A 22,985-nucleotide genomic window follows, 5' to 3' on the forward strand; every position below is an offset into this window, starting at 1 on the left:
TAGAAACAGCCTCCTTCCTTCTGCACACTGCTAGCAATTGCCTTATAGCTCTGGGCCCAGAAATTAGAAGCACAGTTCTGGTCCTTTCATGTGCAGTATATAAAAGAAAAAATTTTTTCTGTTACCAAAAGCATTACCTGCTGAGTAGTCACGTATTCCCAATTTATAGAATCAAGGAGCTGGAGAGCAGTAGAGAAGGACTGGGGTTTGATCTGAGAGGAAAGATACTAACCTTACTGAGAGTAAATGATTGGAAAATGTTCCGTTTCTACTGGCAAGAGAAGAAAAACCTTGATTCATTCTACCCGATAAAAGTATACAGGTTTGTGTTTGGTAGGGAACAGAGTGTTCAACAACTGGCCTTTCTGTTTCTGATCCTGTAGTGAAATCTGACTTAGGAAATAGGAGGTAGCTGGTTTTACTGTTGAAGTAGGAAAAAAATCACTTTGTCCTATCTAGTTAACTAAATATTTCAAGGTAAGGATCTGAAGATAGTTTAAATTTCCACTAGAGCCTGCAATCAAAGTGTGCTTCTCTAGTATGGTTAGAAACTGTCGCCACCTGCTGGCCACAATTTCCTTGACGTTTCATGAGAGCACTTGCTTTTTTTGTTTTTTGTTTTCTGGAAACAGGGAAATATGGTAGTTATGGAAGGTACCTAGGTAGTTGTAGTGACTAAAGACTATATCTTTCTGTGGCTTTTCCTAAAATTTCCAGGGTTTTGGAGAGTTCTTACTGAACAGTGGGGAATAATTGAAGAGATGTAGCGTAAGGGCTTATAATAACTAAACCAAAGTTATGAACCCTTATCAAGTGACACATTTGCAATAGTATGTTCAATATCTGTTATTATACCAATTGAATTAAGACAGATTTACTTATTAAACCGTTTAAGCTTTGTTAATTCTAATTGACTCAAGGTCATCATTTTCTAAATTGCTCTTGGTTCAAAAACTCTTGCGCCCATTTGGAAATAATTGCCACTACCACCCCCGAATTATACATTAAAATAAGAGTATTTTTTGGTGGGGTCACAGGTCAGCAAACTTTCTTGTTAAGTGTCAGATAGTAAGTATTTTAGTATTTGCAGGCCACATGGTCTTGTTGCAACTACTCAGCTCTGCCGTTGAAGCATAAAAGTAGCCATAGACAATATGTAAATAAATAAGTGTGTCTGTGTTCCAATAAAACTTTATTTATGGAACCTGAAATTCCTTGTAATTTCTGTGTGCCATAATGTATTCTTCTTTTTAAGTTTTCTTTTTAAATCTATTTAAAAATGTAGAAAACCACTTTTACAGTTGTTGGGCTACACAAAAATAGACAGTGTGCCAAATTTGGTCTGCAAGCTGTAGTTAGCTGACCCCTGCTTTATATTTAGAAACACTTTAAAAATCCATTAATAGCCCTGGCTGGTGTGGCTCAGTGGTTTGAGCACCAGTCTGGGAACCAAAGGGTTGCTGGTTGGATTATTAGTCAGGGTGCATGCCTGGGTTGTGGGCCAGGTCAGGACCCCAGTAGAGGATGTGCAAGAGACAACCACACTTTGATGTTTCTCTACCTCTCTTCCTCCTTCCCTTTCTTTCTAAAAAATAAATAAATATTTTTAAATTGTATTTTTAATGTCTTTTCTTGATTATGCTATTACATTTATCCCATTTTTGTCTCCCCTTTATTTCCCTCCTCCCTGTACCCACCTCCCACCGTCATTCCCCCACCTTAGTTCGTGTCCATGAGTCATACATATAAGTTCTTTGGCTTCTCCATTTCCCATACTGTTCTTAACCTCCCCCTGTCTATTTTGTACCTACCATTTATGCTTCTTATTCTCTGTGCCTTTTCTCCCATTCTCCCCCTCCCTTTCCCTGATGATAACCCTCCATGTGATCTCTATTTCTTTGAATCTGCTCCTGTTCTAGTTTTTGCTCAGTTCATTTTTGTTTTTGTTTTTTTAGGTTTGATTGTTGATAGTTGTTGAGTTTGTTGTCATTTTACTGTTCATATTTTTTATCTTCTTTTCCTTAGATAAGTCCCTTTAACATTTCATATAATAATGGCTTGGTGATGATAAACTCCTTGAACTTGACCTTATTTGGAAAGCACTTTATCTGCCCTTCCATTCTGAATGACAGCTTTGCTAGATAGAATAGTCTTGGATGTAGGTCTCTGCCTTACATGAATTCAAATACTTCTTTCCAGCCCCTTTTTGCCTGCAAGGTCTCTTTAGAGAAATCTGCCGATAATCTTATGGGAACTCCTTTGTAGGTAACTGTCTCCTTTTCTTTTGCTGCTTTTAAGATTCTCTCCTTATCTTTAATTTTGGATAACTTAATTATGATGTGCCTTGATGTGTGCTTCCTTGACTCCGACTTCTTTGTGACTGTCTGAGCTTCCTGGACTTCCTTAAAGTTTATTTCCTTTGCCAGATTAGGGAAGTTCTCCTTCATTATTTCTTCAAATAAGTTTTCAGTTTCTTGCTCTTCCTCTTCTCCTTCTGGCACCCCTATGATTCTGATGTTGGAATGTTTAAAGATGTCCCGGAGTTTCCTAAACCTCTTCTCATTTTTTGAATTCTTGTTTCTTCATTGTGTTCTGGTTGAATGTTTCTTTATTCCTTCTGCTGTAAACCATTGATTTGAGTCCCAGTTTCCTTCCCATCACTGTTGGTTCCCTGTACATTTTCCTTTATTTCACTTTTCATAGCCTTCATTTTTTCTTCTAATTTGCAACCATATTCAACCATTTCTGTAAGCATCCTGGTTACCAGTGTTTTGAACTGTGCATCTGGTAGATTGGCTGTCTCTTCATCGCCTAGCTGTATTTTCTCTGGAGCTTTGATCTGTTCTTTCATTTGGGCCATATTTTTTGTCTTGGCACACCTTTTACCTAAGGGGTAGAGCCTCAGGTATGGGGTAGGGTGGGGCAACCATGTCACTAGTTGCGCTATATGTGGGGGAGGGGTCTGAGAGGGAACAATGCCGCTTACTCGGTTCTTGGCTGGCTTTCAGTCACTTCCTCCACCACCCACAGGCAAATTGGGCCCTTCTGGTGCTGATTCCTGGGTGGGTGGGTTTGTGTGTGTTCTAGCACCTGTGAGTCTCTCTAATGAATTCTCCTGTGAGACTGGGAGTTTCTCCCACTGTTGCAACCCCCACAGGTTTTTTCATTCAGAGGTTTTGAGGCTTTATGTCCCTGCGCCGGAACCCTGGGTTGTGTGGTCTGTCTCACGCTCCATAGTTGTTCCTCCAGGTTATCTGCACACGAATGTGGGACCACTTGGTCCTCCTTGTCATGAGTCCTTTCAGCCCAGCTGCCCATCTCCACCCCTCCAGCTGATCTCAAGGAATGTTTCTTCTTTTAACTCCTTGGTCATTGGACTTCCATACAGTTCAATTTTCAGGTAGTTCTTATTATTTTTTTATTTTAAAGTTGTTGTTGTCCTTCTTTTGGTTGTGCGTGGAAGCAAAGTGTATCTACCTATGCCTCCATCCTGGCCAGAACATAAATACAAAATTTTTTAAAAATCCACTAATAAATTCTTATATCCCGTGGAGCTGAACATCTAGAAGAGGATAACCCAACATTTAGGAGTCCTTGTATGCTCTTATGACTTGCCGGGAGGGTGTCACACGTGTTCATCATCATGACCACCCATGTAGTGCAGAAGTGCTCAACTTTGTGTTTGTAGAAGGTGATCCTTTACTCACACGAATGGACTCTGATCTCCTCCGGATTTATTGTATTTCTACAGTTTAGATAATTTAAATTAAAAACACCAGAATGATTTTTCTAAAGGATGATTTGGTGCATAATTATATGTGTAGGAAACGGTTATTTATGTGAGTTTAAAAGCCAGAAACAGTCAGATAGTGCAATTACTCTAAAGTGATTTGGCAAGTTATTTATTTATTTTTAGAGAAGTGGAAAGGGAGGGAGAAAGAGAGGGCGAGAAACACCACGGTGAGAAACATTGGCTGGTTGTCTCTTGCAGGCCCCTAACTGGGGACCTGGCCTGCAACCCAGGCATGTGTCCTGACTGGGAGTCGAACTGGTGACCTTTGGGTCTGTGGGACAATGCTTATCCCTCTAAGCCACACCAGTCAGGGCAGTCTAAAGTGATTTTAAAGAGTAACCCATAATTATCACAAAGAATAATTTTCTGTGGTGAAGGACGTGGTATGGACGCTGGGGCACAGGGGGCACATGATATGAGCAGGCTGGTGTGGCGCATCACAGCCAAGTTCACTGATGTTCTGTGGTCATCAGTCTGTTACATTTTGGGAAATAAATATTTTAAAACATTAAATTACAAATACTGATAGTTACAAGTGGCTAATCATTTCAGTTAGTCACTTGTAAATCCCTTCAACCTGCTCCTTTCTTATTCTCTACCAGTCCCAAAATTTCTGGATTACTTCTGTAATCTTCCTTCTTTGTTTCTGTCTATGCCTATGCAAGAGTATCATGAAGTTACAGAAGTTCTGCTTCTCTAAATTCATGTATCTAAACTCTAACCTCATTTTTTGCTAACAGGCAAGAGCTAACAGATTGGGACAGTATAAAAGGGTCAAGTTTCTGTATAGTTGAGGCCAAAGGGTATGTATAAGGAAAAAAAGTGAGAGGCTGATAGAAGTATTAGTAATTGTCATCAGTTAAGACACCATACTTTGTTGAGTTCAGGAATTTTTTTTTTCCATTTCAGCATCTCTGAAGGGAAGCTGTCAGTCTAATTGGTGATACTTTTTTCTTATTGGCATGTGAAATAGTGGTGAATCTTTCAATTAATGGCATCTTAGATTTGATGAAATATCACATTTAAATTTGGATTCACAGTTCTAGGTTGCCAGGGTGAGGTCATTAGAGAAGGTACAAAGGAGTTGAGAGCAAGCATTCGATGAGCTGTGTCATGCCTGTGGTCTGTGAAGATCCAGAGTCATGAACCAGCTGTGAGAGTTTTCAACAAACGAGATGAAGCGACTGGAGATAGCAGATGACGGCACAGAGAGAGCGAAAGGAGAACAGTGTCGCCTTCACGTTGTCCCTCTTACCCTGCCTTCAGGTCTCACATATCACGTTCTCAAGAGACTGTCTCTTCTCTCCTTCCCTCAAGTCTTAAATTAACTTCTCCTCTTATGTTTTCTCATAATATGCTGTGCTTTTTCTTTTTTAATTCTTTACTAGTTTCTATTCATAGATTTTATTGTGTGATAGCGTATCTCTCTTTCACCAGATGGTAAACTCATTGACTGTGATTTTATGTACAGGGCTAGCACATTCTAGGCACTAGTTTGTATTTGCTGAGTGAAGGAACTGAAATAGAGAAAACGTGGCTCTCTGTGACTGGATTTAAGGGTATGTACCCTAGTGTTCTAAAACCCACAGTGACAGTACAGAGGACATTTTATTTGAAGTCATGAAAGGCAAGGACCTACATCCAAGAATCTATCCAGCAAAGCTATCATATAGAATGGAAGGGCAGATAAAGTGCTTCCCAGATAAGGTCAAGTTCAAGGAGTTCATCATCACCAAGTCATTATTATATGAAATGTTAAAGGGACTTATCTAAGAAAAGGAAGATCAAAAATATGAACAGTAAAATGACAACAAACTCAACAACTATCAACAAATGAACCTAAAAAACTAAAAGAAAGAAAAACAACAGAAACAAAAACTAAGCAAACAACCAGAACAGAAACAGAATTAGAGAAATGGATATCACATGGAGGGTTTTCAGTGGGGAGGGGGAGGGAAGGAATACAGGGGAAAAGGTACAGGGAAGAAGCATAATTGGTAGGCATTAAATAGAGGGGGAAAGGTCAAAAATGGTATAGGAAACAGAGAATTCAAAGAACTTATATGCACAACCCATGGACATGAACTAAGAGGGGGGATGCTGGAGGGTTGGGGGGTGCAAGGTGGAGGGGGTAAAAGGGGAAAAATTGGGAAAACTAATAGCATAATCAATAAAATATAATTAATAAAAAAGAAATTTGACTCTTTTTGGTGGTTGGTTTATTTGTTGTATTTTTGAGCTTTATTTGTTTAATCTGGGCCTCAGGTTTCTCATATGTAAGATTTAAGATTCTAGTATCTATCCGACAGGGTTATGGTAACAATTAAATGAAATAAAATATGGGAAGCACATAATATGGCACCTTCCACCTAGTTAATGTTCGGTAAGTGAAAGCCTGAACATAGCCATCTTGATTTTTTTCTTCCTGAAAATTTTCAAATTTAAAGTCCTTACATCTCACTGGACTGATTTTCTTGCCTCTGTCCCCTACTTCTTCCATTATCTTCTCTACACTTAATTTTTAGTTATTCTTCTGAAACACAGGTTGTACATCTTCCTTTTTTATATTTCTTTAACCTCTGTTCATTGCTTACATAATGATTGATACATTTATTTTTATCCACAATACCTGCATCTAGTGGCTACTTAGTAAAGGTTTATTGAACTAAAGGAATTATAGAGAGTATACGACCTATTTTGTTTTAACTAAAATAGTCATTAGAAGGAGTATATAGGTTTGCAGATTTAGCAAGGAAAGATTTTAGGTAGGAATCCAACAAAGGGGAAAAAACTCAGTCTAAAAATTGTCAATAAGCAATTTCTAGTACTAGTATCAGGCCAAAATATGAACAATATTCATTTGCCTGGGGCATTAGCATTAGGGCACAGTTGTACTCTTGTTTCAGAGGCTGAAGAGGAAATACAAGCAATGGGGGGGGGGGGGGGGGGCAGGGCGGGAGATGCAACCCCAGAGGGCAAGTGAGACTTGACAGTAATGGCAGATAACAAACTTGGTTTGGGCTTGCAATGCGATCTGGCAGTCAAAGGAACGCCAGTGCTATTCTAGGCAGCGAACAAAGAAGAATTGTGCCATAGCACAGGGAGTTGGCAAGAGCCCACTGGGAGTATTACATTTAGCACAGTGTCAGCGTGATAGAAACAGGAGGTGGTGAGCCCTGAGAGCAACTGCAGTGCTGAAAGGGATAAATAGATTAATTTATGAAGACCAGTTCGAGATTTGAAGCATGCAGGCTTGACTGAATTCTGGCAACTGTAAGATCCAGGAGAGAAAGAGAGAGAGAGAGCCCCAAATATCTGAAGGGTGCTAACATTAGAGCAGGAGAGGAATTACTTCGCCTGGGCGAGGGAACTTTCTAAGAAGGGAAAACTAAGGACAGGCAAATGTGTGCCTCTCTAAAAGAAACGTCCTGATGTAGATTTTGGGTAAAAGTGTCAACTTCATCCCTCAGAACTTTTTATAGTATAAAGCTATGGGGTCAGATGTCAGATTTAAGAAGCACTTTCTCTTGAAAATTTGTTGAGGAATATTTGGGTCTTATCACCAAAGAGAGTTTTTGTCCTAGGAGGCAGGTTATAGAGGATTGGTTTATGATGTATTAGCCACGCACAACAAGGCAACAAGATTCTGGAGGTTCTAAAGTAAAACCATTGGTCATTATAGGATTTATGCATTCTCAGTTTGTGTCAGTAATTTAGAAACTTTGGCAAACTTCATGAGACTATCCCTTTAAAACAGAATGACGGTAGAAATAAGCAAAATATAAACTTAAAATATATAAATGAGTGTTTTGCTGTCACAAGACAGCATAACATCTACCCTTGGGTTGAGGTTTTCCTTGGTGATGGGCATGACGAAACCTTGGGCTGCTAACATATTTGTCTTTAGGGCGTTTTAAATGCTTTCACTGCTGGCCAGATCTCTGAGTGATTTCTCAGTTCAAGAAAGGACGAGGAAAAAAGGTGGTGGTTTACTTAGAGTTAGCTCTTTCCTGGGGCAGATGTACAAGTGTTCAAGTGAAACAGCTGAAAAAGCCCATAATATACTAGGACTAAAAAATTTTTGTATCTCTTCTCATGTTTGGGTTCTATGACATCCAACTGTCTGTCTAGAGAAGCCATCCATAATGCAGCTTGAAATGTTATGTTGGGTGTGAAGAATGTGGAATCAGGGCCCATTTGTTTTTTATTTTATTATTATATATTTTAATCCTCACCCAAGGACCTGCTTATTGATTTTGGAGAGAGAGGAGAGGATAGGGAGGAAGGGAAGAAGAGAGAGAGAGAGAGAGAGAGAGAGAGAGAGAGAGAGAGAGACATCAATGCAACAATGATCGGTTGCCTTTCACACGCGCCCTGCACCTACAGCCTAGGTGTGTGCCCTGACTGGAATTGAACCTGCAGCCTTTTGGTGTACCAGAGGATGCTCTAACCAACTGAGACACCTGGCCAGGCTCAGGTCCTGTTTAAATAAGTAGCTGATTCTTTCCTCAATTAACTAAATTATCCTATGCTCCTTGTGTCAGTGTGGGTCCTCCAGGAAGCTGATGTCATGATAAGTTTAGAGGTGCAAGATGTATTGGGACAAGCGCTGTGAACTGTAGAGGGAGGAGAGCCGAGAGTAGGCAGGGAGAGCTTTCAGAATGTGACCGGGTCCAACACTTGTGAAGGAACACAGGGAAGGAAGGACTGGGTCGGAAGAGCCTCAGACCACAGACAATTGAGAAAATCTCAACCAGACAGAGAGTCTCCAACTAAAAGTTACCTGTTAGGGTAATCTTAGGAGGCAGAGTTACACTCCAGCTATTATGCTCCTAGAAATCCACCCAAGAAAAGTGAGAGCCCATGTACATAAAAAGGTTTGTATGCAATACTCTTTCTACGCTTTTTGAGATGATCACGTTTTTTCTTTTTGAGTTTATTAATGTGGTAAATTACATCAATTGATTTTCATATGCCAAACCAACCTTCCATTATGGGGTAATGTGATGATTATCCTTTTTATATACTGATTAGAATTGATTTTCTAAAAATTTGTTGAGAATTTTTTGATCTGCATTAGAGAGAAACATTAGTCTTAATGTAGTTTTCTTTTCGTAACCATGCCTTTGTAGAGTTTGTATGAAATTTGTATTGTCTTTAAATATTCGATAGAATTTACCAGTTAAGCCATGTGGGCCTGGGGTTCTTTTTTGTGTGTTTTTACTACAAATTTCTCTGATTTATATAAGGTTACCCTATTTTTCTTCTTGAGTGAGCTATGTTTTTCAAGGAATTTGTTATAGGAAAAATTCATAGAATCTTTTACTTTTCCTCTTAATATCTGTTGAATGACAATGATGTCACCTCTCTCATTCCTGATGCTGTTCACTTGGATCCTCTCTTTTTCCTTATTGGTCTGACTAAAGGTTTATCTACATATTTTATTTATCTTCTCAACGTACCAGCTTTTGGTTTCATTGACTTTCTGTATTACTTCTGCGATTTCTATTTATTGCTTTCTGCTCTGAACTCAGTTATTCCTTTCTTCTCTTTACTTGAGTTCTGTTCTTTTTCTAGTTTCATAAGGTGAAAACGGACGTTTTTGACTTGAGACAAGTTTTGATGTGCTGTGTTTTCAGGCTATTAAAATATGTCCTAATATCCTTTGTGTGTTTTTTTCTTTTACTCATAGGTTATTTAGAAGTGTTATATTTAGTTTCCAAATGTTTGGGGGATTTGCCAGACCTCTTTCTGCTACTGTTTTGTAGTTTAATTTTTTTGTGGTCAGAGAATGCACTTTGTATGACTGGAATTCTTTTAAATTTTTTATTTAGACTTGTATTATGGCCCAAAATAAGTTTTATCTTGAGTGTTCTGTGTGTACTTGAAAAAAGAATGCATTTTCAGCTCTTACTGAGTTGAGTGTTTTCGATAAATGTCAGGTCAAGTTGGTTGATAGTATTTTTTAAGTGTTCTGTAATCTTTCTGGTTGTTCTATCAACTAATAAGAGAGGGGCACTGAAATCTCTGGCTGGAACTGTAGATTTGTCTGTTTCTCACCCCAGTTCTATCAGTGCTTGTTTCATGAGTTTTGAAGCTTAGGTATTAGATACAGAACCACCTAGAATTACGTCCTTTAGATGAATTTTTTTATGATTAAGAAATGACAGCCTTTATTCTTGGTAATATTCTTTGCTCTGAAATATACTTTATGTTAAAATAGCCATTTCAACTTAAAAAAACCCATATTTTAATAGTCAAAATATGTATACACTTTTTTAAAAAAGACAAAATAAGGAGTGTTTTGAAACAGTCATTTGGTTAAATTTACTGAGGGAATGATACTCTAGTTTCTCTGTTTACTGAAAGCAGGTTAAAATACATAGACTGGTAAAAGGAATTTACAACTTTCAGATTTTTTTCTCCAAGAATAAGGGCTTGAGGATGAGAGGGGCACATTGTGCACAGATGCCTTTATTAATTAAATTTGCTGTTTTCTGGAATTATGTACCTTTAGGGTGTGAGGCTGAGAGTCACCCAATTATACACTCAGTTTAAATGTTGATAAATCACTTCCGGCCAAGACGGAGGCGTAGGTAGACACACTGTGTCTCCTTGCACAACCAGAATAAGGACAACAATTTAGAAACAAAATAACAACCAGAACTGACAGAAAATTGAACTGTATGGAAGTTGGACAACCAATGGGTTAAAATAGACACATTCATTCAGACCAATAAACCAGGTGAAAATGGGGAGCGAGACAGACTGAGCAATCCAGGGTCCCAGCATGGGGAAATAAAGCCTCAAAACACAGACTGAAAACACCTGTGGGGGTTGAGGTACCAGAAGAAACTCCCAGCCTCACAGGAGAGTTTGCTGGAGAGACCCATAGGGTCCCGGAACGTACACAAGCCAACCCACCGGGAATCAGCACCAAAAGGGCCCAGTTTGCTTGGGGGAAGTGGAGGAAGGGACTGAAATCTGACAGAGCAGAGCAAGCACCATTGTTCCCTCTTGGACCCCGCCCCCACACATAGTGTCAGAACCTAGCAACTGGGGTGCCCTGCCCTGGTGAACACCTAAGGCCCCGCCCCTCTCAGTGCAACAGGCGCATCAAGACAAAATGGCCCAAATGAAAGAACAGATCAAAGCTCTAGAACAAATACAACTAAGTGATGAAGAGATAGCCAACCTATCAGATGCACAGTTCAAAGCACTGGTGATCAGGATGCTTACAGAACTGGTTGAATTTGGTCTCACATTAGATGAAAAAATGAAGGCTACGCTAAGTGAAATGAAGGAAAATGCACAGAGAACCAATAGTGATGGGAAGGAAACTGGGACTCAAATCAATGGAGTGGACCAGAAGGAAGAAAGAAACAACCAAACAGAAAAGAAGGAAGAAACACGAATTCAAAAAAGTGAGGAGAGGCTTAGGAACCTCCAGGACATCCTTAAATATTCCAACATCCAAATTATAGGGATACCAGAAGGGGAAGAGGAAGAGTGACAAGTGGAAAAGTTATTTGAACAAATAATAAAGGAGAACTTCCCCAATCTGGCTAAGGAAATAGACTTCCAAGAAATCCAGGAAGCTCAGAGAGTCCCACAGAAGTTGGACCCAAGGAGGAACACACCAAGGCACATCATAATTACATTAGCCAAGGTAAAAATGAAGGAGAGAATTCTAGAAGCAGCAAGAGATAAGGAGACAGTAACCTACAAAGGAGTTCCCATTAGATTGTCAGCTGATTTCTCAAAAGAGACCTTGCAGGCAAGAAGGGGCTGGAAAGAAGTATTCGAATTCATGCAAGGCAAGGATCTCCATCCAAGATGACTCTATCCAGCAAAGCTTTCATTAAGAATGGAAGGGCAGATAAAGTGCTTCTCACATAAGGTCAAGTTAAAGGAGTTCATCATCACCAAGCCCTTATTTTATGAAATATTAAAGGGACTTAGAAAAAGAAGATAAAAAACATGTACAGTAAAATGACAGCAAATTCACAATTATTAACAATCATACCTAAAACAAAACCACAAGCAAACAACTAGAACAGGAACAGAACCACAGAAATGGAGATCACATGGAGGGTTAGCAACGAGGGAGTGGAAGGAGGAGAGAGGGGGAAAAGGTACAGAGAATAAGTAGCATAGATGGTAAGTAGAAAATAGGGAGGGCAAGAATAGTATGTTAAGTGCAGAAGCTAAAGAACTTATAAGCATCGGACATGAACTAAAGCGGGGAATGTGGGTGGGAGAGGGTGTGCGGGGTAGAGGAGAATGAAGGGAGCAAAATGGGACAGCTGTAATAGCTTAACCAATAAAATGTTTTTTTAAAAAATGTTGATAAATCATTTAAAAAAAAAATCTATATACTGGCAAATGTATTCAACATTTTTTCCTGAGCAAAGTATGCAGAAAACCTGCTTGAATGGAGCATATAATTTTAATGACTCAGACCTTTTAATCCTCAGAAATTAACTGAGTATATGGTAAATAAGATGGAAGTTAGTAAATTTTGAGTGTCCCTTCGTTGCATCATCATATTTTAAGTCACCTGAGGATGTGTGAAAGGTCATTTTACCTTTCTGTTGACTAATATTAGCATAGGTTTTTTTCTCTTAGTAAGTTTGTATTTTTATATTTACGTAAGTATATTCTCTGTAGGCAGCACATAGGTGGGTCTTGCTTTTATCCAATCGGACAAACTGTGCCTTTTAATCGGGGTGTGTAGGCCATAGATATGTCATGTGATTATTCATATGAGTGGGTGTAAATCTACCATTTTGCTCTTTGTTTTGTTTTTCCTGTCCTTTGTTTCCCTTTTTCTGTTTATTTTATATTAAATATATCTTAATCATTCAGTTTTATCTCCCAACCGCCTTATTGGCTGTAGCTTTTTCTTTTCATTTTTAGTGGCTGTTGCAGGGGTTATAGTATACATCTTTAACTTATCAGAGACTGTGTTCCTGTGATACTGTGGCACTCCGCATGTACTATGTCAGTCTTATAGTAGCATACTTTCACTTCTTCCTTCCCATCCTGTGCAATATTATTTCTAATTTTCTTTAACATCCTCACTCAAGAATTTTTTTAAATTGATTTGAGAGAGAGAGAGGAGGGGAGAGAAAGAAAGAAACATCCATGTGAGAGAGAAACATCAATCAGTTGCCTCCCACATGTACCCCAACTGGGTAACCTAGTAACCTAGGTATATGCCCCCACCATGGATCAAACCTGCATCCTTTTGGTGTATGGGACAATGCTCCAATCAACTGAGCCACCCGGCCAAGGCTTGTTTTTGTACATTTTATTTCTGCATATATGATTATCCTACAGTACCTTTGTATTTATTTATTTGCTTTTAGTAGACTATAAACTTTTATCTTACAAACATCTTTATTACCTGAATTTTTATTAAAATATATTTGACATATGACATTATGTAAGTTTAATGTATACAACATGATTTGATTTATATTTTTAAAAAAACTGTATGATTGTGTCTGTAAATTCATAGGTGAAGGTGTGGAAGGATGCACTTTAAATTAATCATGGCAGTGAAAGGTGAATTTCAGTTTTCATTCTGTATATTTATTAATTACTTGAATTTTTAATAAATATGTTAATGAATAACTTCTATATTTTAAGCATACATAAATAAAAATGAGACTGTCAAGTTACTGAAAGCAGCTATCAGTGATTATTTAGTAAGCATGGCATAAATCCCAGCATTCATAAAAGCGATACAGTTGATTACATAAAATTAACCTCCAAATAGGGATAAAACTGGAGCAAGGGAAACTTTCACTTCCAGTAGTCCTGAAATGATGGAATTTCTTATCAGAATCATATAGCTTATAATTCTAAAACATGGTCTATAAAAATATATGCGTAATATTTTAAGAATGTGTTTTAATCTCTGCGGATGAAAGGGTAAAGAGATGAATATTTTTACATATGCAAATGGAGATATAAATCGGTACTTTTCTGGAAGGCACTTTGGCAATAGAAAATGTGTTATTCCTTTTGACTTTGATTTCTACTTCTAGGAACTCAGTTTAAAAAAACCACGACATTAAGATTTAGATTGAATCTTTCTTGCTTTGCTATTTATAATATTATGAATTTTGAAGCTATTTTGACAGTAGGGGATTTTTAACAAACTAGGATACATTTATTGGGTGGATACTGGCCACTTAAAATATTATGTTGTTGAGTGCTTACTATGTACTTCATTTGTTCCTTTATCTATTATCTTATGTAATCCTTAGAATAGGCCCATGAGGTAAGCACTTTTTATTTCCACTTTCTATATAAAGAAACTCAGGCATGGAGAGAGGTTAAATAACTTGCCTGAAAAATCACACAGTGAGTTGAAGAGCTGGGACCCAGTTATATCTGTCTGACTTCAAAATTCATGCTCTCAGTTACAGTACTTAGTGATATAATAGATGTGAAATGTGTAATAACATATTACATAGGAAAAAGGTTATAACATGCTCTCATTTTTTTGCATATAAAATTAACCAGAAGGCTATATTCTAAAATAGCAACAATGATAATAGTCGAGTGTTGGGATTATGGTGGGTTTTTGCCTTTTGTTTAATATTTTCTGCAATGAACATGAATTTTATTATCAGTTTTTTAAAAAACTTTTTAAAAAGAATATTTTTTTAGAGCGAGGGGAAGGGAGAGAGAAAGGGAGGGAGAGGCACATCAGTGTGAGAGAGAAACATCAGTCTGTTGCCTCTTGAATGCCCCCCACTGGGAACCTGGCCGGCAACCCAGGCATGTGCCCTGACCGGGAATCGAACTGGAGACCTTTTGGTTTGCAGGCCGGCACTCCACCCACTGAGCCACAACAGCCTAAGCCATTATTAAAGTTTTTAAAAAGATACTCATTTCACAGCAGAAGGGTGGGGTGGATTAACAAAAATAGTCATTCCCTTGCCCTTGCCGGTGTGGCGTAGTTAGTTGGTTGGAGCATCGTCCTCTACACCAAAAGGTTGGGGTTTCGATTCCCGGTCAGGGCACATATCTAGGTTGCGGGCCTGATCCCTGGTCAGGTGCATATAGGAGGCAACCAGTTGATGTTCCTCTGTCACAAAGATGTTTTTCTCCCTCTCCCTCTCTCTAAAATCAATAAACATATTAAAAAAAATAATAATCATTCCCTCTTCCCCTCTGTTTCTTGAGAGATATTTCTGGACTTGGGTGTATCCACTCTCAATGTTGTCTGTAATTTCCTCTTGGCTCCAGTTTATAAAAACCATGAGGTTGGAACAGCAGTGTTGTTCTGAGATCTGAACTTGTGAGCAATTGAAAGATCTTTAAATAATAACCTTGTAGCCATTTTTCCACTTGTTCCCTAAGTCTGGGACCATGGCAACTAGTAACAGGATCAGAAACCAGAAGCAGAGTACTTAGAAATTTACAGTTCACAATTTACTAGGCCCATCTCTTTTAGCTTTTCACTAGAAAATTCTCCTTTACCTTTCCTTTCTCCCAATTCTTTTTTGTTGGTTTATGGGTCATTTTACCTGGGAGAAAAAGATTTGAACCAATCATAAACAAATAGCTCTCTTTTTTACTTTTTGTGCATTTCTGTTGCCAGATAAACCAAATATAGCTGGCTTAGTGAGTAAACCAGCTGCTTCTGCAGCTTCCCTCCTTAGAGGAAGTGGTGACAGTAATTGGGGAGGACTAGAAGAAAGGGTGGCTACTGAGGGAGGAGAGTATGGTGTTCACATTCCTAATCTTGATTCTCGCTCTGATTTGAATATGCTGCCTACAGCTATTTGTGCTGGTCCTTAGTCATTTTTCCCAGCAGCTAAGAGATGTAGCTGACTAAATAGCTTTTTTTTTCTGTTTGCATATTTGAAGCTGTCCCTATTTTGGAGTGGAATTAATAGATTCTAAGCTGGCTTTCAGGATTGGGAAACCTAGGAATATGAAAGGTTGTAGAGCATGGCACAGGGCTTATGTGACTTTTGATTATACAGGGTTACACTTTTGGAAATTGGCATTAAAAAAGTAGTTCTAGAGCGCCTAACTAAATGTGCACTGGGGGCACTCTGCAGAGACTATTGTACACACAGAGAGCTGATCAGCAACTTGTCAGCATTTATAATTACAAGTGAATGGACAATAACAGCTGAAGCCTAAAATGTATGGCCCAGAAACTAGGTGGTAAGTACTTGGAATCAGATAGTAAGGAATTTATTTAAATTGCAAATATTGTTTAGAGGTTAGTGGAGGTAAACATAGGGTGAAACATTATTGTGGGAAGAGAGATAGTGAGTGTGAGAGTTCTCATCTGGTCCAGATGTGGAGAAAAAGTCATCTCTTCTCTGACCTGAGAAGACTCTGGAAATCAGTCAGTATCATATAACTCCATCCTCAGATCCTGTTGTGCCATATCACACCAAAACATTCCATCCAGATGGTCCAGTTTGTTCTAAGCTAGGGAAGAGCAAAAGTTAAATAAGAAGTACCATTATAATGTCCTTACACATCTTGCTGGGCAGTAAGTTTGATAATGAACTTAGGTGTAAATAGCCAGAAACTTTTTTTCATAACCTAGTCTTCTTTTCTTATTTCTTTATGCAAACATAACAATGCATATATTTATTCTTATCCCCCTTTCTTACACAAAAAGGTCACATAATATAAACCTGTGTGAATACAAAAACTTCCACTTTTCACAGATGTATGATATTCTGTTGTTTGAATGTACTTCAGGCCATAAAATCAAAACCAACCCTGTTGATGGACCTGAGAGTGGTTTCAAATAGTTTTAAGCTAGAATTTTAGAGACTGTAATCTCCTTGTATTAGCAATCTTACTTTGAGGCCATGCTATGGAAGTTAGAAACCAGTTAAATATAAGTAAAAAACTGCAAATCCAGCTGTGATTCTAATGTGGGCTGTGGTGATGTGTTTGCATGACTTCATAGTTACGCTACATTCCTGTAACTTCCTCTCCTTTGTTTTTCTTCCTTTATTACCTTCTGTTTCTCCGGTGCTTTTTTGAATTATTGTTGGCCTTTTAATTTTTTTCTCTTGATTTCTTCCTGACCCTATCCAATACACCAGCCTCCCTTACTGCAAGTTAGACCTTTGTTAGGAAATTGTTAGACTTGTAGATAACCTTTACCTATTACAGTCGCCAAAGCATAGCAGTTTTCAGTCTGGGTCAGACATGGACTCGTGCTGTCTTCCTTGCTGGAAGCTCTGAAAGTCCTATTACTCAGATAATGCCCTTCTACTGTCATCACCCCACCCTCTTACCAAGTTATACTTGGTAACACATTTTGATTGTACTGGAGATAATTCATACACTTAACAGCTGCCCCAGGAGGCTGGCACCATAGATGGCTAGAGGCTCAGCAGGACTAGAGACTCTAGGAAATGCTCTTTAAGTCCTTAAATTATACAGAAGTCTGGGCTCTTCGGAGGGAAGTATAAAGGGGTGATTGATCCAAAATGTTCTTACTGCCCTGGCACAAGGAAAAAGAGCAGACTAATAGACTAAAGAAAGAGAAGATACAAAGAAGTTCAGGTTAGGGGAAAGAGGCACTGCATTCAGTTAGGAAGTGTGGGTTTTGATCTGTATTCTGTTGCTAATTTGACCTGGGATTAGTTCTGTGATTTCAGTTCTCTGGGCCTAAGTTTCTATCCACACCTATGAAATGAGTGGTTTTGTAACGGAGGGGTCAGGCCAAATTGCTAAAAACCTATTTCCTTCCCCACAAATCTTCGTGTTGGTGTGTACATGGTGACAAGCGACCAGGCCCCATGCTGCCTGGTTACAGTTCAGAATTTTGAAAAATCTCTCTGAAATTCTAAGGCAAGAAAACAATAGAAGTGAAGCAGAGATGCCTTCAAGATTCAATATTGATCTCAAATACTATAAAGTGGAGAGCTTGCCCACTAGCTGTGTAATACCTATTACATTAGTATTGTTACATAATAAATCACTGGCAGAATTTAGAGGTTTTAAACAATCACTTGACTTTGCCCACAGTTTTGTGGGTCAGGATTATGGGACTGGTTCAGCTGGACAGTTTTAACTTGGGGTTTCTCCTTTTTTTTGTCCCTGCCAGTTCATAACTTTTGGCCAAGCAAGTAATAAATTTAAATACATGTTTATACTATATATTTAGTTGTTTATAGTGGGAGGCTTATTCAGTGTATGTAGTGCTTCATACTTTCGGAAATACAGATTACTTTCACAAGTTACCCTTACAAATGGAATTATCTAAAATTATATCAGCATATAATGCTTTGGTAGCACTTCCCAGAGAGAGAAATGAAGAGACATGGGAGGGAAGGGAGGTGTGCGGCGGCAGCGGTGGTGCTGGGGGGTGATGGGTCCAATGAGGTTAGCAGTGGAGGACTGAGCATGTGTAAGTCCTGGTCCCCAAAGGGCTCATCTAGAACTCTGCGAATTTCTAGGGTGGGATTGACACACTCGTGATTATCATATAAAACATTTGGGGTAAGATAGTGGCAATAAGAACTATCAACTCTGACTGTGATCTTGAGTATTTTACCGACAGTTGCGAAGATTTAGCAGGTGCTTAAAGGGAAGAATGTCAATGTAAAGGAGCCTGGCTATAAGCTAGTTAAGTAACTTAGGTAAAAATTACAATACAGTTTGGCTCCAGTAAACGTTTTTTAAAAAAAGATTTTTTAAATTTATTTTTAGAGAGGGGGGAAGGGAGGGAGAAAGAGAGGGAAAGAAACATTGGTGTGTGGTTGCCTCTTGCACACCCACAACTGAGGACCCAGCCCACAGCCCAGACCTGTGCCCTGACCGGGGATTGAACCGGTGACCCTCTGGTTCACAGGCCAGCACAGCACTCAGTCCCCTGAGCCACATCAGCCAGGGCTCAAAGTCACTCTTATAAAATAAAAATAATTAAGAATGGATTATCTCCAAGGATATAAAGATAAAGCTTCAGATAGGAAGCAGCATACGCTTTGGCATTAGGAAAAAAGTAGGGAGGGCAAATAGTAAATAGAAAAGAGGATATATAAAGGAGACAGGAAAGGCATTTCAGACAGGACCTTCAGAAGTATAAGGGAGGACCCTGTGGGACCTCCCTTAATTATGTTAAGTTATGATCAACTTAGTTAATTATGATCAACTATTGGAGCAGACTGTTCTGAACAAAATATTATTCATTTCCCACCTGTTTTAGGAGGTTCATATATAAGCATGTAAAATTCCATTTTACTGTTTGAAAATGATTGGTGTACATTTTTAAAGAACACTTATTACATATATTTAAAATATATAAGTTCAGCCTGGCTTGTGTAAGCTCAGTGGATTGAGCACTGGCCTATGAACCATAGGGTCGCTGGTTCGATTCCTGGTTAGGGCACATGCCTGGGTTGTGGGCCAGGCTGCCAGCAGGGAATGCATGAGAGGCACCCACACATTGATGTTTCTCTCCCTCTCTTTCTCCTTCCCTTCCCCTCTCTAAAAACAAATAAATAAAACCTAAAAACATATAATATGGTATATACTATAATATGTTATATGTTATGTATTATATGGCACATATTGTATATAACATGGTGTGATGTTATATAGTATGTATATTATATAGTGTATAATATAATTATATACAATATACAACACATAATAGAATATAACACGTGATGTATAATATGTGTATAATATAGAAATAGTTTATATATAGATACATACATATTCTCCCTCTCTCCCTACCACTCCTCGTCTACACAGATAATCATTGTTGTCTACAGCTTCTTGTGCTCCATTCCCAAAAAATATGTTGTGTGTGTGTCTAATATTATACGTTATATGTTGCATTATATACAAGTAGATACTAACATATACATATATCTTGACAGTGTATTTAAACTACATATCTTAAACTATTTCATTTACATCCTTGCTCAATCAGTTATGTAAAATTCTTTCTTTTTTCCTCTGATCTCTGGTCCTTATTTCCTTTGTGTAGGGAAGTGTACTATGGGAATACAAATTCCAAACAGGTGTTCTGTTTTTCTAACCAATTTTCTATTTCACTGCATTCACATTGGGTTAAAATTCCTTAAAACAGCAAAATATTTTACATTTAAATTTTTCACTTTAAAAAGAGTGAAGAGAATAAATGAAAATCATTTGTCAATATTTAGTATTTCTCTGAATGTTTTATTAGTCCCTGTCTCTCCATCTGGCATATCACTACAGTTTCTCCCCACTAGAGGGCACTAGAATATTATTTGTTTTAGGTGGGCTGTTTGTAGTGAATTTAGAATAAAAACTTTCATATTTTTCTTTTAAAATTTTTTTAAATTTTATTTTTAAACCATTGACATACATTATTATATTAGTTTTGTGTGTACACCCAGTGATTAGGTATTATATAACTTAATAAGTGATCATCCCGATAAATCTCACACCCAGCTGACACCATACATTTCTTATTTGTCCTGCTTTGTAGTGTAAATAACGTTTTTATCCTGAGATTCCTCTGTGTTTGGCATATATGGACAATTGTAGTACCTTCTGTGCTTTTGAACTTTTTACCTTTATCTCATTCCATGTATAACACTTAACTCAAAATGGATCCCAGACTATGGACACACCGTCCATTTTTTTAATGGACAAATGATTTGGAGAGATGTGCGTCAGGTGCTATATGAATGCCAGTAAGCACAGGAGTTGCTCAGAGTCATAGGTCATTAGGGAAACGTAAATTGAAAGCACAATAAAATACTGTACACCCACTACCATGGCTAAAATTTAAAAGACTAATACTACCTAGTATTGGTGTGAATAGGAATTAATGGAAATGCTCATAAATTACTGGTGGGTAAAAGTTTTCTTGTTGTAAATTTAATATATACTTACTAGTGACTCAGCAGTTTTGCCCCTACCTATCTCTCTACCCAAGAAAATGAAATGCTGTGTTTATACAAAGATAGCCCCAAACTGGAAAGAACACCAAATATCTATATACAAGTAAATGGATAAATAAATTGTAGTGCATCTACATAAAGGAATACTACTTAGCAATAAATAGAATGAACTACACATGGAATCAATAATATGGATGAGTCCCAAAAATACACTAAGTGGAAAAAGCTAGACATAAAAAAAGTAATGTATTTTATATTCCATTTATAAGATGTTACCTATAAAAGCTGAGTGTATTTATAGGGACAGAAAGCTGGTCGTGGTTGCCTAAGGCCATCGTGGTAGTGGTGGGGAGTCACCTGCGCAGGAAAAATAGACAAAATAAATAAATTAGTTAACCCCAAAATTGCAAATTGTGAAAGAAATAAAAGGCATAGGCAGCATGTACAAGAGCCAGAAATTGGAAAAGCACATTGGTATTGTGAGTAAGATGGTGAATGATGGGAGACGGGGTTAGAGAGATAAGTAAAGGCTGGATCATGTGCCAAGAGTCAGGTCCCTACGAACTCGAAGGGGAAGTCCAGAGCACAAGGCGAGACCCTTCAGTGAGAGAAGGAAGGAGAAGCTGGAGCGAATTAGGTAGGCCTGGCTGTTGGAATGTGAGAGTTTAGATCAGATATATTCCTCTTTTCTTATATTTATTCTTTTTCTTTAAATATAAAATAAAGTTGTCACTTGAAAGTTAAGGTTGAAGTTCAAGGGGACAAACACGAAATAGTCTTCCTGGAGGGGATAATGGGAGTGTGTACCACAAAGAAGCTTGTAAGATGACTGAGGCACTACTGATGCTCATTTGAGGTTTGGGAAGATGAATTTCAGCCATTGTGGCTCAGTTGGTTGGGCGTCATCCTGCAAACCGCAAGACTGCTTGCTCGGTCCCTGGTCACATGCGTAGGTTGCAGGTTCAGCCCCTAGTTGGGGAGCTTATGGGAGGCAGCCAGTCATTGTTTCTCTCTCATACCAATGTTTCTCTCATTACTGAGAAAAATATTCCTTTCCTTCCCCTCTGTCTAAAATAAAAAAAAGGAAGTGAAACTAGTCAGTTTGCTCACCTAGTTTTTTCTTGCAAAATTTAGCTGCTTGAGCCCAACGATGGGCTAGACAGACGGATAGAGGTCATCAGGACTGAGGTTTTGCCTGGCAAAAATGATGGAGGGAGTTAGAGAGTGAAGTTATTTATGAGATTCACTTTCAAGATGGGCCAGGGAATCTGGGAGAGAAAAGGAGGGACATGAAACTAGGAAGGAGTTGGTGAGTTGTGGAAAACAATGGGGTCACTGGACAAAGGACACAGAAGTTTATGGGGCAGGGCTACACCTGCAATGAAATGGTAGGACAGGAGGGACTGGTTCTAGGGTGACTTTGAGGTTTCTGCAATGAGAGAGAGAATTCAGGAGGAGGAGGAGGAACAGGTTCAGGGGTAATTGATGAGTTTAATTTTGGACTCGCTGTGTTTGGGGAGCCCATGGATTGTATAAAGGGAGATGTCCAGTAGGCATCTGAAACAGATCAGAGGGATCTGGGCTGTAAGTAGACACTGAGGAGCTAGCAGTCAGCGCGTGGATGATAACTGAAACACAGTGGTGAGAGAGGTTATTAGAAGGCATTTGTGGGATAAGAGAAGGGGAGGGTGTGTTGGTTTCCTTTTTTCAGAACCAGGGCGATTGTGGTGGTGTTGGTGCTTCCCCCCACTTCAGTATTTTGTCTCGTTTTCCGCATAAGTCCTAGAAAACACGGCATGGGGTGGCGGTAAGAGCAGAGTTTAAGTCCTGGCCTTGCCGCTTCCTACCAGATGCCTTGAGCAGGTAAACTTATGGGCCTCAGTGTTCTCATCTGTTAAAAATACCTGTATCAAGGGAGTAAGAAGACAAGATACACACTGGAAGAAAATATTTGCAAAAGACATATCTGATAAAGGACTGTTGTTCAAAAACTACAAAGAATTCTTAAAATTCAGTAATAAAATAAATAACCCAAATTTTAAAAATGCAAAAGACTTTTAACAGACATCTTACCAAAGAAAATATACAGATGGCAAGTAAGCATATAAGAAGATGTTTCACATCATATGTCATCAGGGGAATGCAAATTTAAAGAACGGTGAGATACCCCTACACACCTATTAGAATGGAGCAGTAGAAATTCCCATCATTCATTGCTGGCAGGCATGCAAATGGGACGGCCACTTTGGAAGACAGTTCCGCCATTCATTACAAACTAAGAATGTATG

The 22,985-nt window shown here is 38.5% G+C and overlaps 1 protein-coding gene across 1 annotated transcript in view; it reads left to right on the plus strand.

Moving 5' to 3' along the window:
• The window catches only part of AHCYL2 (adenosylhomocysteinase like 2), a 149,291-nt gene that overhangs the window by 44,229 nt on the left and 82,077 nt on the right, over positions 1-22,985 (plus strand).

This window comes from Phyllostomus discolor, chromosome 10, assembly GCF_004126475.2.
Source record: "Phyllostomus discolor isolate MPI-MPIP mPhyDis1 chromosome 10, mPhyDis1.pri.v3, whole genome shotgun sequence".
Taxonomy (NCBI): Eukaryota; Metazoa; Chordata; class Mammalia; order Chiroptera; family Phyllostomidae; genus Phyllostomus; species Phyllostomus discolor.